General features: G+C 42.6%; 1 non-coding gene across 1 annotated transcript; it reads right to left on the bottom strand.

Moving 5' to 3' along the window:
- Nucleotides 1-16,272: 16,272 nt before the first annotated feature.
- Nucleotides 16,273-16,379, bottom strand: LOC141617610 (small nucleolar RNA R71). Its single transcript, XR_012531151.1, has one exon. It is a non-coding gene; the product is annotated as a small nucleolar RNA R71 (small nucleolar RNA).
- Nucleotides 16,380-17,626: the final 1,247 nt, after the last annotated feature.

The raw sequence follows: 17,626 nt of genomic DNA, 5'->3' as shown, positions 1-17,626 counted from the left end.
TGCATTAATCATGACTAATCGAGGTATGTGTCTCATTCTTGCATTAATCGTCTATATTTACTCAATTTTGAGCCGAAAAAATTAGGGTTTAGGACCCATTTGATCGAAATTTTGGGGCTTTTCCCCCAAATGCATTTGCCTTGTCAAATTGACACTAGAAATGGATAATAGGTAATATTAGGAACATAACCATGTATTTGTCTCGAATTTTTGTTGAGTTTTGAGCCTTTGAGTGAAATTTGAGACGGTTTCACATCTAAACCGTAAATTGCTTCGAAAATAGCCTTAGGATTGCCCATTTGCGATGAAACTTGATACTTGGGATCCTTGAATGATGGGTAAACTTTCTACCATCTCGGAATTTTGGTTTGTGACGGCTTTTTCAGGACACTTTTCTAAGGCATAACCGCTGTTATAACGAAATGCTGCCGAAATTTCGGCTCGAACCTTAGACTAGGCTTCAAGTTAGGCTTGACTTGACCCAAATTACCACATGAGTGATCGGGTAGGTGGGAATATGGCCAAGTATGGGAAGAAAAGAGCGATTTCAGGGCTTCCGAAGGCTCGAAAATCCCTTAACCAAGGCTTGTCGTTACGTGACGCGGCCTAAATTTGCTTTAATGTTGCAGGTGATGAGGCTTCTACTTCTGGGAGAGCTCCCATGGAGATAGACGTTTCTATTGTCGAGGAGGCTTTGGAGCAGGTCTCACCGCTGCGGTGATGGCTGCTGGGGACGAGGTCCATGAGGAGGAGGCTGTCGAGGAGGAGGAGCCCCCGAGACGGGCCAACGTCGGGCGAGGAGGTCGTCAGTTGAGAGGAGCTCCTGCGTGGGCTGAGACTTGGGAGAGAGTGCACCGCTATGGGTCTGCAGAGGGTCACCTGTCCTACAGGACGGTGAAGAGTTTGGTAAATAGGAATTCACTACTCATTACTCATCCTCTTTCATTCATTTGTTCAAATTCCTTTCAAATTTTATTCAAAACTAAAGATAGCTTTTGTTTCAAATCACAATAGGAGGCCGGGAACATCAGGTCGTTCTCGGGTTACACGACAGCGATGGAGCACTACGAGCGGCTGTCGGCGGAGGAGCGGGCCATGATCGAGCGTGGAGCGTTCGGTCCTTTGGTGCAGGTCTGGAGGGACATCGCGAAGAGGAAGCTGCGGGCTAACCTTAGCCTGGTCCGCGCTTTCTTGGACCGATTCTGGGATACGACTTCCACGTTCCACATGCCTTTCGGTGAGGTGGGAGTCACTCTGGAGGACTACGGCATGATTTACGGTGTGCCGTGCGGGGACCGAGGAGGTGGAGTGGCGAGAGCGCCATGAGGGTGGACTCGGCCGAGGCGAGAGAGATTGATCGGTGGAACTTGTCGCCGAAGGTCTGTTCTGATCGGGTTTGATACCCGATTCCTACGTTCGAGACTACTTTGCGGGAAAGACCCCGACGCTGGTGACGATTGACGGGAGGGAGACGGCTCCTCCTCCCTGTACAGCTGAGCAGAGGGCTCGTTTGTGGCTCTGGTGGTTTCTGTCTTCGATTTACCTCGGAGACAAGGGCGAGAGGCTGTCGACGAAGCTTCTTCCCTTCCTTTCTGACCTGAGTTCCCTAGGGCGTTGGGATTGGGTCACTGCTGGTTTCGCGGTCCTCATCCGCTTCATGAGGGCCATGGTTCATCCGGAGTTGATGGAGAAGGGGACTTCTCCTGGTGCTATCGGACCTGGACTACTGCTGGAGGTATGAACCTTCCTTTAGACCAAAGTAAATTCCTTTCTTTATCAAATCACGAAAGATCGCCATTGATTATTCTGCTTTACAGGCGTGGGTGTACTCCTACTTCCTGAGCCTCGCGCCCAAGAGGAAGGAGCCGCTGGAGAAGGCCTATCCCGTGGTGAGGGATTGGGTGATGTGCAGGACGAAGAGCAAGCGTTCTTCTCACAACGTCTACCGGCGGGACGTGAACGCTCTTCAGCTGGACAGCGTGAGTATCTTACCTATATTCACTTGCTTCTTATATTTGCTTTTAATGGATCATAGGGATGATCCTTTTTTATCTTGTCACAGTGGGTGCCCAGACCTTGGGCGGAGTACGCTGGAACGCCTCTTTTCGTGGCTGAGGTCCTTCGACCCAGGAGATCGAGCCGACTGCTGTTGAGGACGTCGATGGGTCCTGTGTGGTACTTGGGTGAGCGCTTGGCTCGTCAGTGGTTTCGGGACGTGTTGACGGTTCCCGTCGATCCTCCCAGGACGATGTTTAGGGAGCCTTCTGAGGCTGAGAAGGAGGTGGACTTGGCTGGTGCCAGTGGTGACGCCCTTCTTCTTCCTGGCGAGGACTACTCGGCGTTCCTTTACGGGAGGTTGGCGTACTGGCCGGTAGTGGTGAGCATCTTTTATTTTTCCTCTTGATTTGATTTTGAGAATTATGATGAAAGATCATCAATTAATGAGAACCATTTGTCTTTGCAGGAGGTCGAGGCGGCGGGCATCGAGCCCCCAGAGTACCCCGAGACCCTCGAGTACACTGACGCGACCGGGAGGACAACGATCTCCGAGCTGCGTGACTTTGACGTAGCCGTGACGGATGCTGGCCTAGACGACTGGCAGCATCTGATTCGGAGGGTAAACCCTCTAACTTGTATAACTTTTGTGTAAGAACACATTCGATTGAGTTTGTTCAATTATTGAGAATTTCTTTTTGAAAATGCAGGTTGCGCCGTCTCGGTTTGTGGCGTTGTGGAGGGTGGCCAACCGGTTGCGAGCTACTGCCGTCGAGGCACTTGTCGGCGGTCGAGGTCGTCAGGTATGAACCTTATGCCTATTTCATTTTTGATTTTTGATTCTCCGATTTTGCTTGAAACGATTGACATGAGCCAATTTGTTGTTTACAGGGTGACCGCGAGCTGGAGCGAGAGTTGACCCAGTCTCGAGAGGAGACAGCTCGCTTGTTGAGGGAGCTCGAGGTTCGGGACGCCGAGATCGCCGTTCTTGCGGCAAGAGTTGCAGAGTTGGAGGGCGCCCAGCAGTAGTTTTGTGTAGTTTTTTGCCGTATTTTGTACATTTGTACATTTGGACATTGATTTGGACATTTTTGGACTTTGTTTGGGGCTCGAGCCCCCAGTTTGTTGTACATTTCCTTCGTTTGGTGTATATACGACGGCCTGAGTGCCTTTACTGCTGGGTTGTGTTGCTTGTATCTGCAGGTTAGTTTTGAACAGGTTTGGTAGATGACGGTTTACGCCGTCATGCTGCCGAAATTTACATAGAAAACACGCAAAGCATACATTTATATATACATATGGCCTTAATTAGCGCAAAGCGAGTGACTCAAAAGAATGCAAAAAAAAAATGCAAAAATTTTGCCGGAAATGACCGGACGGTAGGGAGGGTTACCCCCTAAAAAAAGAAAAAAAATAGAAATCTATAAGTTAGAAATGTAGAAATGAAATTAAGAAATTGAAATTAATATATAAATGTTGAGATTCGGTAAAATAAATGAATTAAATGAGAAATATAAAAATAAAATTAAAACTAAAATTATTTTCTAAAATGATGAATTAAAATGAAAATTTCTTCCTAAAATGAAAATATACACGCGTGATAAAATGGCAACAATGTCGATGTCGCCTCGAAATGCGTGCCCGCGAAATTAGGAAACCTGAAACATGGTAATCTTCCCGTATTTACCAAAATAATAACCCGTAGGAATAGGAAATTATTCGTCATGGAATAAGGAAAGATCCAACGCGGAAAATCACGAAGTGAATGAAGCGAGGAAGAGGCGCAGCATGAGTGCGTCCCTTTGAAGAGGCGCAGCAGTCTGCGCTTTGTTCCCAAGGTGTCTTTGCTCGACGGATTTTTGGAAACAGAAATTAGTATAAATAGAGACGTCGATGGAGCTTTTATTCATACAAATCTTCCGTCTCTTCTTCGTCTACTTGCATAAAATTCTCAAAATAAATTCTTTCGTCATGAATACTTTGGAGATCCGCTTGAAGGAATGGACCAACGAATTTTCGAATATGGAGAAGCCTGATATGGGTGCTTATAATTTTGGGTCTTTGTTGAGTTTAAAACTCATCAAGGTTGTTAACCCGTTCTTGGATGCTTGCCTTGACTATTGGGACCCGAATTACCATGTTTTTGCGTTCCCTGGAGGTGATATTTGGCCATTTCCTGAAGAAATTGCTGCTATTGGTGGGTGGGATCCCGAACATTTGCCTGCCATTCCTTCTACTTCGCAGGGGTACAAGAGCAAATTTAGAAACTTGCTTGGATTGACTAGACTTGAGGTGGACCATCTAGTTACCTCGAAAGGCGTGAGAATGTTGGACTTCTTAGATCAATTCATCAACAGGGCCGACCCCACCGTTTCTCATGTTGCTAGGCGGAGGGCATTTGGCTTTTGCTTGTTGCACGTGTATGTCTTCCAAGGGCATGTTGATGAAGACTTGAGAGGTGATCCCCGTCTTCTGGGCCTTGTTGAGCAGATGGAGCTGCGCAGGGAGCCCAGCTTGCTTATGCTTAGGAGAGATTATTTTGGGCTTGGATAATAGGAAATCCAACCGCGATCTACCGTATTTGGGGAGTCCCGTCCTTTTGCAGGTAAAAGACGTTTTTTTTTGTTTTTTTTTTTTTCATTTTTTGATGTCTAATACCCGCTTTTGGTAGGTTTGGCTTATGGAACGGCTCCGATTGATCGAGCCCCCAGTTCATGTGCTTTCCTATCATGCCCGCTCGATTGCGATGAGGACGAGGTTGTACATGGTGGACTTTACTCGGGTCTGTGATTACTGGAAGAACAAGCTGAAGAGAGACGATGGCCCGTTGATTAGGTGGGTCGTACCGTGGTGGCACCTCAAATCCGTCACTGGAGTGTCTTCTTTGGATTCCACTAGGTCCGTGCGCATTCCTGGATTGGAGTTTATGGTGTGCATCTTCCCGAAAAGGCTGATGAGACAAGTTGGGCTGAAACAGACGATCCCGAGGCTTGACACCGTCCCGCAGACTACTATGGCGCTTACTACAGAGAGCCGAAGAGAGTGGGCCATTAAAAGGGCCCAAAGAAACATGTGGTTCTTGAATTTCTCTGCCAATGCCTTGTGGGTGTCGGATTCTTATCTGAGATGGAGAAAGGCTACTACTCCGGAAGAGCGCGAGAGACTGGGGAAGCGCGAGCCCGTTGACTACAAGGTGCGCGAGGTAGAGAAAGAGAAAGAGAAGCACCTGACAGAGGGAGAAGAAGAAGCCGGGTTTCAAGTTGTTCATCCTTCGAAGAAACCAAAGACTACTCCTGTCGCGGAAATGGTGATTGGCAAGAATGGAAAAGCTAGGCCTCGAGAAAGACCGTTGGTGATTAGGTCTGAAGTGGCGCAAGAGCGTCCGGCTCGAGGTCGTGACAAGAAATATGACAAGAACGACAAGGGCAAAGGGAAGATGGAGGAATAGCCCGAGTCTTTATTTATTATTTGATTATTATTTTTATTATTTATCATTGTAATAAAAAGGTGGGGTTTTTAGAATCCTAGCCTATTCTATTTTTATTATGTAGCTTACTATTATTATTAGAAAATGAATAAAATAAAAAAAGGTTAAATGGTTATGAAACCGTTATGATTTTCTATTTATTATTCTTGTCGAATTTCAAATGCAATGCAAATGTCCTTCTATTTACATTTTAGATATAATGGGTTGAATCCTGTGAAGGATTGCCTACGTATTCACTTAAAAAATGAAATCAAACCCTTGCGCGTAGTTCGAGTAAATGTAAAAGAATAATTGTTCTAAGCAAGAGCTTGTAATGAACTGAGAAAATAAGCATGAGCTTTTGCTTACTCTGAAGGTGCGAATTTAGTTTATTTGATGATACGAGGATGACAAATTTGTCAAAATGCAAGAGCACAGTGACATTAGCTTATTTCAGCTTGGCCATGGGCCGTTTATTTAGTGCCACAAGAGCGACACGTGGGGTTACGCGAGGCGCGTTTTCGTTCCTATTCTAGGCATAGTATCGTTTTAGTTGGTCAAGGTTTGTTGGGTTTGAAAACTCATTCCCATCTAGGTCTGTTATTCTAACCGCACCCCCTGGGAGTATGGATTTGACTAGAAATGGTCCGGCCCAATTAGGTTTGAATTTTCCTCGCGGGTCAACAGGTAAAAGAGCTCTAACCGATTTAAGTACTAAGTCTCCTTCTTTGATGTTTCTTGGCCTAACCCTTTTGTTGAAAGCTCGTTTGATACGTGCTTGATATGTTTGGACATTATGCAAGGCGCGTAGCCTACGTTCATCCAGGAGGATGAGTTCTTCATATCTATCCCTCTTCCAATCGGCTTCCGAGATTTGACTTTCTAGTAAAATATGCAAGGATGGTATTTCTAGCTCGACTGGTTGTACAGCTTCCATGCCGTATGTCAAATAGAAAGGAGTAGCCCCAGTGGGCGTCCTAACAGATGTACGATAACCCCACAAAGAAAAGGGTATCTTGCTTGGCCAATCTCTATAGTTGTCAATCATTTTCTTGAGAATTGTGACAACATTCTTGTTTGCCGCCTTTACCGCGCCGTTAGTCTGTGGTCTATAGGGCGAAGAGTGGCGATGCTTAATCTTGTATTTGGCTAGCAATTGCTCGGTCTCAGCTTGGAAGTGTGATCCATTATTACTAATGATCTCATGTGGGCAACCATATCGACAGATGATGTTGTTTTGTATGAACTTTGCCACATTTTTAGCTGTAAGACTAGTGTAGGAAGCCGCTTCTACCCATTTGGTGAAATAGTCAATTGCTACTAGGATGAAACAGTGACCTCCTGTTCCGGCTGGGGTTATCTTCCCGATTATATCAATTCCCCAAGCAGAAAATGGCCAAGGATATGTCATTGTATAGAGCAATGAAGGAGGGACATGTTGTACATTCCCGAAGATTTGGCAATTGTGGCAATGTCTTACATATTTGATGCAATCGGATTCCATTGTGGTCCAATAATATCCCAAACGTGTGATTTTCTTCGCCATCATGGGCCCACTCATGTGAGGACCACATTCTCCGTCGTGGACTTCTTCCATCACCTTTCGTGCCTGTGAATGATAAAGGCAACGTAGGACTACACCAAGAGGTGTTCTTTTGTATAATTCCCCTTGCATGAGAACGTATTGGGAAGCGAGTAGGCGTATAGCACGTTGTCCCCTTTTGTCCATATCCGGTGGATAGGTACCATTAAGCTTAAAATCCAGGATTGCTTGGAACCAGGGTTCCTGCGCGATCTCTTCTTTATCGGTGATTTGGTGGACATGAGCCGGCTCTGACCGTCGTTCGATGCACAAAGGCATTTCCATCATGTGATCCGGCATATTAATCAGAGATGCAAGTTTCGCAAGAGCGTCTACAAATTGATTTTCTTCCCGAGGTAGGTGTAGGTAGGTTACGTGATCAAAGAATTGAGCGACTTGGTCTATTCTAGCCTGATAAGGTGCGAAGCTTTCGCTTCGGATTTTCCAAGATCCTGTAACTTGGTTGATGATCAGTGACGAATCCTCATGTACTCGGAGGTTTTTAATGCCTAAGCTCACTGCCGCTTGTAGTCCAATGAGACAAGCTTCGATTCTGCAGCATTGTTTGTCACCTCGAAGTCGAGTTTGACAGCAATTGGTGTATGCTCGCCTTCAGGAGAAATGAGCAACACTCCTATTCCGAATCCTCTTAAGTTCGATGCTCTATCAAAGTACAGGTCCCAGGAGTCTACATCAGTTTGGAGTATATCCTCGTCTGGAAATGACCAAGTATCTATTGTTTGTGCGTCATTAATAGGATTTTCTGCGAAAAATTCGGCGACGGCGCGACCTTTTATAATTTTCAGTGGCACGTATTTGAGGTCGAATTCTGAGAGCATCAGTGTCCATCTTGCTAGGCGTCCGTTGAGGACGGGTTTCTCGAAGAGGTATTTGACTGGATCCATTTTTGAGTATATTTTGACGGAGTAGCTAAGCATGTAATGACGTAGCTTCTTCGTTGCCCACACAAGAGCGAGGCATGTCTTTTCGAGTTGTGAGTATTTGCACTCGTACTCCAAGAACTTCTTACTAAGATATTAGATAGCTCTTTCTTCACTTCCTACAGTTTGAGCCAGCATGGCACCCATGGCTATTTCGGTTACTGTGAGATGTAAACCAAGAGGTTGATCTCGTTGTGGTGGCATGAGCACTGGTGGTTTAGCCAATATCTCCTTGATCCGGTCAAATGCCTTTTGACAATCATCATCCCACATGGTGTGGTCCGTTTTCTTGAGTTTCTTGAAGATAGGTTCACAAATCATCGTAAGTTTCGATATGAATCGACTTATATCTCGCACTTTTCCGGGAATCCTCGACTTCTTTTTTTTTGTTTGAGGTTGTGGCATTTCGATCAGAGCTTTGATTTTGGAAGGATCTATTTCTATACCTCGTTGGCTAACAACGTATCCCAGGAGTTTGCCAGATGTTACCCCGAATGTGCATTTCTGAGGATTGAGTCTCATGTTGTATTTTCGTAGCCTTGCGAAGAACTTGCGAAGGTTCGCAATATGTCCCTCTCTTTCCTTGGATTTGACAATCATGTCATCTACGTATACCTCAACTTCTTTATGCATCATGTCATGTAGGAGTGTAGTTGCGGTGCGTTGATATGTAGCTCCGGCGTTGATCAATCCAAACGGCATTACCGTATAGCAATAGGTTCCCCATTGGGTGACAAATGCGGTCTTATGCATATCTTCCATAGCCATCTTGATTTGGTTATAACCCGTATACCCATCCATGAAGGATAGTAACGCGTGGTCTATAGTATTGTCCACCAATATGTCGATGTGAGGTAGAGGGAAGTCATCTTTTGGACTTGCTTTGTTTAAGTCCCTAAAGTCAACACAAACACGGATTCTCCCATCCTTTTTGGGTACGGGTACTATGTTAGCTACCCAGTCAGAATACTCGGAAACTTTGATGAACCCGACTTTGAATTGTTTGTCAACTTCTTCCTTAATATTTAGAGCCCATTATGTTCTCATTCATCGAAGCTTCTATTTTACAGGTTTGAAACCTGGCTTAATCGGAATCCTATGTTCGGCGATATCCCTGTCGATCCCTGGCATGTCTTTGTAGGACCAAGCGAAAATGTCTTTGAATTCATTTAGGAGGTCTATGAAATCGGCCCTTTCGGTAGAGCTCAAGGTAGTCCCTATCCTAAGTTCTTGGGGTTCTAGTTCGGTTCCTACATTGATGGGTTCGGTGTCCTCTATTACTGGCCCCCCTTCCCCTTCCTGTAGTATTTCTTTGGCTACGTAGGGAGGTATTTCGATCAAGTCTGGGTCTTGGTCATCCTCAGTATCATGATAAACTGAATTGCACTCAAGATAACACTAAGAGTAAGCAGAACCTGATTTATTCATATTAAAATTTGAGTAAAGTTGAAACAAAGAAGCCAACTGATCCATGGTCAGTGGTGGCAAAGGGACAGTGGTTGGGGCATTTCCCGAACTACTGTGACTACTCGAGGCTAAGCTAGGAGAAACAAAGGGAGTGAGGATGACGACAGGAGTGACTCTCTAATGACTTCTCTAGACTCCGACTCCGACTCGAACTCATCGTCTTCTGGTTCTCCTTTGAACATCTCTCCTTCTCCAGTGGTGAGCTTGAAGAGTCTTCCTTGATTGTTGGTCCACTTGATTGATTTTCTCCATCCTTTCTGCTGTCTTGCGTTGGTTTATATGATTAACGCGGTGGGGTTGAAGCGATCGTCTTGAAGTATCATGGTAATGATCTCATCCTACGCGGCCCTAACGAATCGATCTACTCCAAACAATAGGCTAACAGCTTGTTCGTCTAAGCAAGGTGCTTGACGGGTTTTGACGGTAGGAACCATTTCTGGAGGGATAAAGGAGCAATCGTGAAAGATCTCGATTCCGGCTAGCTTCCTCTCGAGATAATGCCAAGGTTCGGGAAATCCGTGAAAGAGTTCTAGACTTCCTTCTTGAACAAATCCGTGAAAGAGTTCTAGACTTCCTTCTCACGTGGTCGAATGTTCAAGCACGTAGACGCCAAAAAGTAAGAACAAAAGTCTAGAATGCAAAGGGAGAAGAGAAGGGCGGACACTCGCGTGAGAAATATGAGGAACGAAGGCTCCTATTTATACTAATCACGTGGAGGAATTAGGGTTTCGGAGACTCTTTGGAAGTGAATCTCGGAAAGATATGAAAAATATACGAGAAATACGCGAGAAAGGGCACGGGAAGAGGCGCAGAAGAATCGCGTCTCTTGGAAAGAGGCGCAAAGACTCTTTGCGTCTGTTCCAAGGGGTTTCCTCCTGCGGAAGAAAGATTTCCGTGTTTGAGTTATGGTAGGACGGAAATAATTCGGTTTTCCTTAATATCTTATGTGAATATTACGGGAAATTGTTTACCAAAAGATAAAGTTTATGAAATATGGAATAGAAATATCCGGAACATTCCAGAACATTCTGACTCGGGATTTTAACGGTTATCAGAAAATGGAGACGGTTTTAGACCCGGACTCCGAATGTACTCTAATTACTGTCAAAACGACCGTATCGGGACGTAGATGACAACTAAGAGTTAGACATTAATATTTGAGCAATCACTTGACGATAATCTTACGAATTGTCACAAATCATTCCGCGTACCAAACATGCGGTCCAATCATCACCGGGTGGTTTGCGGGAGGTGCAGAAATGAGGTATCTACACATCACTCCTAGGGTCGAATTTAGTTAACCGGTTTTTACCGTTGTTGTGAACAAAACATTTACTCCCAAAGCAACGAAGATGGGAGATATTAGGTTTTCGACCTCTAAGGAGTTCGTAGGGGGTTTTCTTAAGAATAGGTCGAATCATAGCACGATTATGGATATAGCAAGAAGTACTAATGGCTTCAGCCCAAAAATTACGAGGTAAACCACTACACAAAAGCATTGTACGTGCCATATCTTCTAAAGTTCTATTCATACGTTCAACGACACCGTTTTGTTGAGGAGTTCTTGGTGTAGAAAAGTTATGCCCTACACCATTAACTCTACAATATTCTATGAAAGCTTGATTGTCAAACTCGGTGCCATGATCAGTACGAATAGATACAAGATTAGTCTTATATTTGTTTTGAACACGTTTCATAAGACAATCAAATTCATCAAAAGTTTCGTCTTTTGAATGAAGAAAGATAGGCCATACATACCTTGAGTAATCGTCTACAAGAACGAAGACGTGCCTGGATCCTCCTCTACTCCTTACCTTCATTGGTCAACATAAATCCATGTGTACTAGTTCCAATGCTTGATTTGTGCTTACCACTCTTTTCGGTTTGAACGATGATCTTACTTGTTTGCACCTTGCACACGTGTCACACATCTTTTCTTGGTCGAACTTGATTTTAGGTAACCCTTCAACCAGATCCCATATCTTGAGCTTGTTCAAGGTTAGTTAGCTAATGTGACCAAAACGTTTATGCCATAAACAAGGATCATCAAGTGTAACTTTCATGCACGAAAAGGAGTTAGTAGGCACAACATTTAAATCTACCATATAGACATTTCTTTTCATGTGGCCTTCAAGAATAACATTGCTAGTTCCTTCAATAATAATGCGACAACTATCAGTATGAAAAACGACTTTGTTACCTTTGTCGCACAGTTGAGATATGCTTAGCAAGTTATGTTTTAGACCGTCCACGAGATAAACATCACTGATCGCGTGAGATTTAGAAATTCCAATCTTGCCAACGCCGATTACTTTTCCCTTTTTGTTGTCCCCGAACGTCACTTTTCCTCCGTTGAAGGGCTTAAGTGAAAGAAACATATTCTTATCTCCAGTCATGTGTCTTGAACATCCACTATCAAAGTATCATTGATTGTTTTCTTTCACTAGTTCCTGCAGAAAGGATTAGATACAGTTTTTAGGTACCCAAGCTAAGTTGGGTCCCTTAAGATTAGTTACTCTATATACTAAATCTTTTCGAATCCAAACTTGTTTAATAACCGTTTTTCTAACCCTTGGTTTTTTTGGCTTGGGAGGAGTTTTAGGTTTAGCGTTTTCTCTCGGTCTAGGAATTTTTTTGGGTCTATCTTGACTGTTTCCCTTGTGAACAGGTTTACTAGGTTTAGGTTGACAAGGGTTTTGTGTAGTGCTAGGTTTCTTGGTGTAGTCGAAGGCCATGTCATAGAACCAACGAAATTTATTGTTCCTTACTTCGTTAGGTTCATTTATGGGGGCTTCATCATCCTCGACAACTGTGTCAACAGGTTTAGCATGGTCGGCATTTTTTCGTATATCATGAGCCTTTTTGACACAATTGTTTTGGATGTGATCCGTATGACCACAGTAATTGCAAATCAGATATTCAGGAAGATCAGCATACTTCCTTTTTCTGAAATCAAAATCCGAAGGTGTTGATTTGCATTTAGAGTGATCTCTACGGCTGTAGCACTCATATCCTAACCCCATCTTCATATTATTATCAGATTGTTCGGTTAGGAAGTTTAGGACTTTTGTCCTACCTTCCCACTTATCATGGACCTTTCTAGCATGTAGAAGTAGGTCTTTTAGGGTTTTAATTTCCTCTTGACATTTCGTGTGATCTACATCATTATCTTTCTTAAAGTTATCACGAAAGTCTTGGAATCGTTTGTTAAGAAGGAATACAACATCGGAATGTTGTTTCTTAACATTGATCATGTCGGTCTTAGATTCCTTTAATTGCTTTGAAAGGGAATCTATCTCTTTCTTTTGGTCTAAGATCACTGCTTCATCAGATGTGATTCTAGTTTCCAAAAGTTCTTTGGCTTTTCTAAGTTCTAAAGTTATAGCTTCATTAGCTATAACTTTGGCTTGAAGGTGCTTGATGTTAAGCTTTAGGTCGGAAGTTATTGCTTCATTAGCTATAACTTTGGACTCTAATTCCTTCTTTTAAGCCATAGTAGAGTCTAACGTTGTTGCTTTCTCAGCTGTAACCTTAGACTTTAACTTCTTAGCTTAGCCTTTAGAGTGTAATTCTCTTCTGAAATTTCGAGAATCTGTTCCTTTAGATCTTTTAATTCCAAGTCCTGTTCGTGACACTTATCAAGAGATTTTTCAAAGAATTCAATTAAAGCGCTTTTAGACAATTTCTTAACGCGTTTTTTAAGCTCAAGATAACTTACCTCTTCATCGTCATCTTCGTCTGATTCTCCGAGAAAGGAATAGTTTGAGTGAGAGTTTGTGCTTTCATCGTCCCTGTCGGAGATTAGGTCAAGACTAACACTGCTGAGACAAAGGTTGGCCACTTCGTCGTCTTCAGATCCCTCGTCATCTTCTGAGTCAAAGTCTCCTCAACACGAAGCCATCATAACCTGTTTGAATTCTCTCTTTGTCTTCTCACGTTTTGTCTTGTCCTTGATCTTCTTCCATGTTGGACAATCCTTCATCATGTGACCAGATTCTCCACACTTGAAGCAACCTCTGTTTGCGAAAGATGACTTTGATTAAGTAACCTATTTGGTGGATGACTTGTTGTTGTTGTTGTAGGATGATTTTGTTTGTTTGTTTCAAAATATCTTATTTTTGAAACGGCGTACAAACAAAACAGTTTTATCCTCTAGTTCAGAGTCAACTTCTTCGCTCTTTAAGGCCATACTCTTATTACGGCTTAGTTCAGCGTCATCCTTGTTAAGAGTAATTTCATGGGCCATAAGAGCACCGATGAGTTCTTGATAGGATAGGTTTTCAAGATTTCATGATTCCTCCATTGCAGTGACTTTAGCACGCCACTTCTTAGTTAGGCTCCTAAGAAGCTTTTGATGCGACCATAATTGGCGCATATTTAGCCCCCGAATTACCATTGTTTCCATGCTTTTTAGTGCCTATTTGGGTCATTTCTTATCTTTAGTTCTTTGTTTTGCATATTCTTTGAGATTTTGATCCCTTGGTAGGAAAGGAGTAAGAATCTTGCATTTTCATGGCAAAACGAGGCTAAATTGATCGTATTCAATGACCAAGCATCAAGGAGAGACAAGACTAGAAGGCCTTTGTACATAGCATAGTAGAAGAGCATTGTTGAGAAAGGATCCTTGAGTCCCCAAGGAAATCCCCAAGGAATTCATGAAGAAAAGGGAAGAAAAGAAGAAGAATTGACGTTTGCCGGACAATCCGAACGGATTGTATACAATCCGCCCGTCCGTCCAGCCCAATCCGAGCGTCCCTCAAAGGAATCCGCTCGGATTCCCCATCGCCAATCCGAGCGTCTTGCCCAAGGATCCGCTCGGATTCTCAGATCCAGATCCGGCCGTCCCGACTCCCATCCGCACGGATTTGATGACAAAGACGTTTTCATTCTTCAAGCTACGATTAGAGAAGCCCTTCTCTCATAAAATACCGGAGTCTCCTTGCTCAACTTAAAAAGTGTAATTACTAGTTTAGCCCTTAGTTAACCCTAATGCATCCTCCCTAATTTTCACTATAAATACCCCATTAGTCTAATTAGAGGAGCATGTTCTTATTATCAATAATTAGAGTAGTTAATATCAATCAAATCTCTCTTCAATATTGTAATCAAGTATTAATCAAGTTTTAATCCAAGTTTTAGTTCTTTAATCTCTCTCTTGTTCTTACTTTATTTTGGGTAATTGAAGATTATTTGGGTTATTATTGGGAGATTGACAACCTCTCAATCTAGGATTCAAGTACTTCTATTATTCTTGCTTTATTATTGGAATCATTAGTAGGTATAATCTCTTAATCCCTTTTTAATTATTGCTAATTACTTTCATTTATTCATTATGTTTCATTATGTTAGTATGATTGACAACCTTTCTAGCATGATCAATATGATAATGAGTGAGTAGTCTCTTAGCTAGGGTTTAATGGGTGATTAGGGGAAACCAACATGGGGAATGATTCATGCTTAAATTAATATGCTTTCATATCTTATTTGCTTGCTTGTTTTGATCTTAATACATGCACATGTTATATTTGATGAAATGCTAAGCCTATGAATCCTTGCATTTACTATCATCTTCTATCCTTTCAACTTGACTTGTAAGACATAACCCAACTCGAGTCTTGTTAGACCATGCATGTGTTAAGTAGGAAAGATTAAGTCGACTTGTAGGTGTTGTACAATCTAATCGATTCGGCTCCGGGACCCAAACTTTCCTAGGATTGTAAGATATAACCCAACTCAATCCATCACAACAATAATTGCTTGCTTATAACTTGAGAACATGTTTGTATGATCATATCCCATGATTCCCCTATGAACCCATGACACCCTAGTGCCTTTAATCAATTGTTTACACCCCTTATTTTATTCATCTTGCTAGTTTATTTTCATTGTTATTTTAGTTTAGTAACCTTCTACATCAACCCAATTTGTGACACCCCCTAGACACTACTAGTTACAATAGAATTCTCATTTCAATACCCGTCCCTTGGGATCCGACCTTTACTTACCTCTTTACTAATTGTAGAGTTGTTTGTGAAGTATAAATTGTGTTTTGTATCGACCATTGACCAACGACCACATATGCTTAATTGTGAACACCAAATGGACTCGATCAAAAATGGCGCCGTTGCCGGGGACGGTGTTTAATTGATTTAAGATTTCTTTTATTGTTATTAGTTGTGTCTTTTTCACCTTGGGGAAGTAAAACTCCTCAAGGTTCGTTCTAATTATTTTCGAGTTGTTTGATATTTTGCATGTCTAGAAGGTTACAAAGAGATTTGTTACCTTTTGACCGTGAAATCGAAAGAACCTTGACGAATAATAGGAGACTTGTTAGGAGGAATTTGGGAGGTGTTGGTGAAGTTGTTCAACCCACTAGTGAGTTTGTCAATCCTTTCGCAATAGAAGGAGAAGAAAACCCATTAAACAATACCGCACAAAATCCGCCTACAATACCTAAATTCTCGTCACACTCTATACCCACCGAGGAGGATTTACCAAATGGTACTCCTACACCACAACATCTCACCGGTAATTTTATTGCCAAGTCCGCCTTCATCCAACTAGTTGAGAGGAGCCAATTCGGGGGAATGCCTAGTGAGGACCCTCATTCTCATATGGAAACCTTTTGCGATTATTGTGAAGCTATCTCTCAAACGGGCGTGACTCAAGACCAAATAAGATGGGTCTTATTTCCTTTCTCGTTAATCAGCACCGCAAAGCAATGGTTGAAGGGTCTTGATAAGGCCACCCTTGGAATAGATTCTTGGAAGAAGTTAGCTCTAGCTTTCTACAAAAAATTCTACCCACCGGAAAAGACTAACATGCTAAGAGCTCAAATTACGGGTTTTAAGCAAAGGGATGAAGAATCTTTGTATGAAGCTTGGGAGCGGTTCAAAGGTATTTGTCGCTCATGTCCTCACCATGGACTTAGCGAATGGTTTTTAGTGCAACAATTTTGGAATGGTTTATATGAAGATTCAAGGAACATTCTCAATATGGGATCAAATGGAATGTTCACCGAAGTTGATGACAATCAAACATGGAACAAGATTGAGGAAATGGCGGTCCATAATTCACAATATAGTAGGCCTCGCAAGGCTACTAGAGGATGAAAGTATGAAGTGGATTCCGTTACTCAATTGGGTGCTCAACTTAGTGCTCACATTGACACAATCAACTTGAAGTTTGAACAAGCTATGGCTAGACTTGAGGAAAACTCAAAATCATCAAAGCATCATGTCAATGCCATGACGGCATCCTCATCAATCCCAAGTGGGATATGTGAGAATTGTGGAACCTTGGGTCATGACTCAAGTGAATGTAGGGGAACAACCGAACAAGTTAATGCTTTCCAAGCTTACAAAAGTGGTACCCCTTATTCAAATTTTTACAATGAAAACACCAAGTTCCATCCAAATCTCTCATACAAAAGCCAAAATGTTCAAAACCCTCAAACAACATACACTCCACCACCCATGAGAAATCAAAATCAAAGACCCTTTTACAATCAAAACCAAGGCTACCAAAATCAAAATCCATACAATCACCACAATGACCAAGGTTTTGATGTCCAAAAAGCGGTCCTCCAAATGCAAAAGAATCAACAAGAATTTTTTACTCAAATGCAAAAAGATAGCCAAGCAAAGGATACCACCATCAACAACATTCTAGCTCACACCAAGATGTTGGAAACACAATTGACCCAACTAGCATCTTCAAGCTCACAAAGACAAAAGGGGCAATTACCACCTCAAAGTAATCCCCCTAGACATGAAACGGTTAGTGCCATTCACTTGAGAAGTGGTACAAGATATGAAGCACCGAAGGAGCAAGTTGAGAATGAAGTTGTGAAAGCTAGTGAGAATGAAGTTGTTGTGCAAAGTCCCAAAGAAGGGGAATCATCAAAAGAAGAAAGTTCAAAGAAAAATGAAGACAAAGCTAAAGAAAAGGAGCCCATTGTGATTAGACTTCCTTTTCCAAGTCGTCAAGCCAAGCCCAAATTTGATGATCAACTTGGAAAGTTCATGGAGATTGTGAAGAACTTAGAAGTCTCAATTCCTTTCACGGAATTAATCAATCACGTTCCGGCCTATGCAAAGTACATGAAAGATATCCTCACAAAGAAGAAGTCGATCCGGAAACTTGAGACTATCGCCTTCACTAAGGTGAGTAGTG

This window comes from Silene latifolia, chromosome 1 (genome assembly GCF_048544455.1).
Source record: "Silene latifolia isolate original U9 population chromosome 1, ASM4854445v1, whole genome shotgun sequence".
Taxonomy (NCBI): Eukaryota; Viridiplantae; Streptophyta; class Magnoliopsida; order Caryophyllales; family Caryophyllaceae; genus Silene; species Silene latifolia.
Note: the sequence above shows the minus strand (reverse complement) of the source record. Positions and strands in the feature narration are given on the sequence as shown.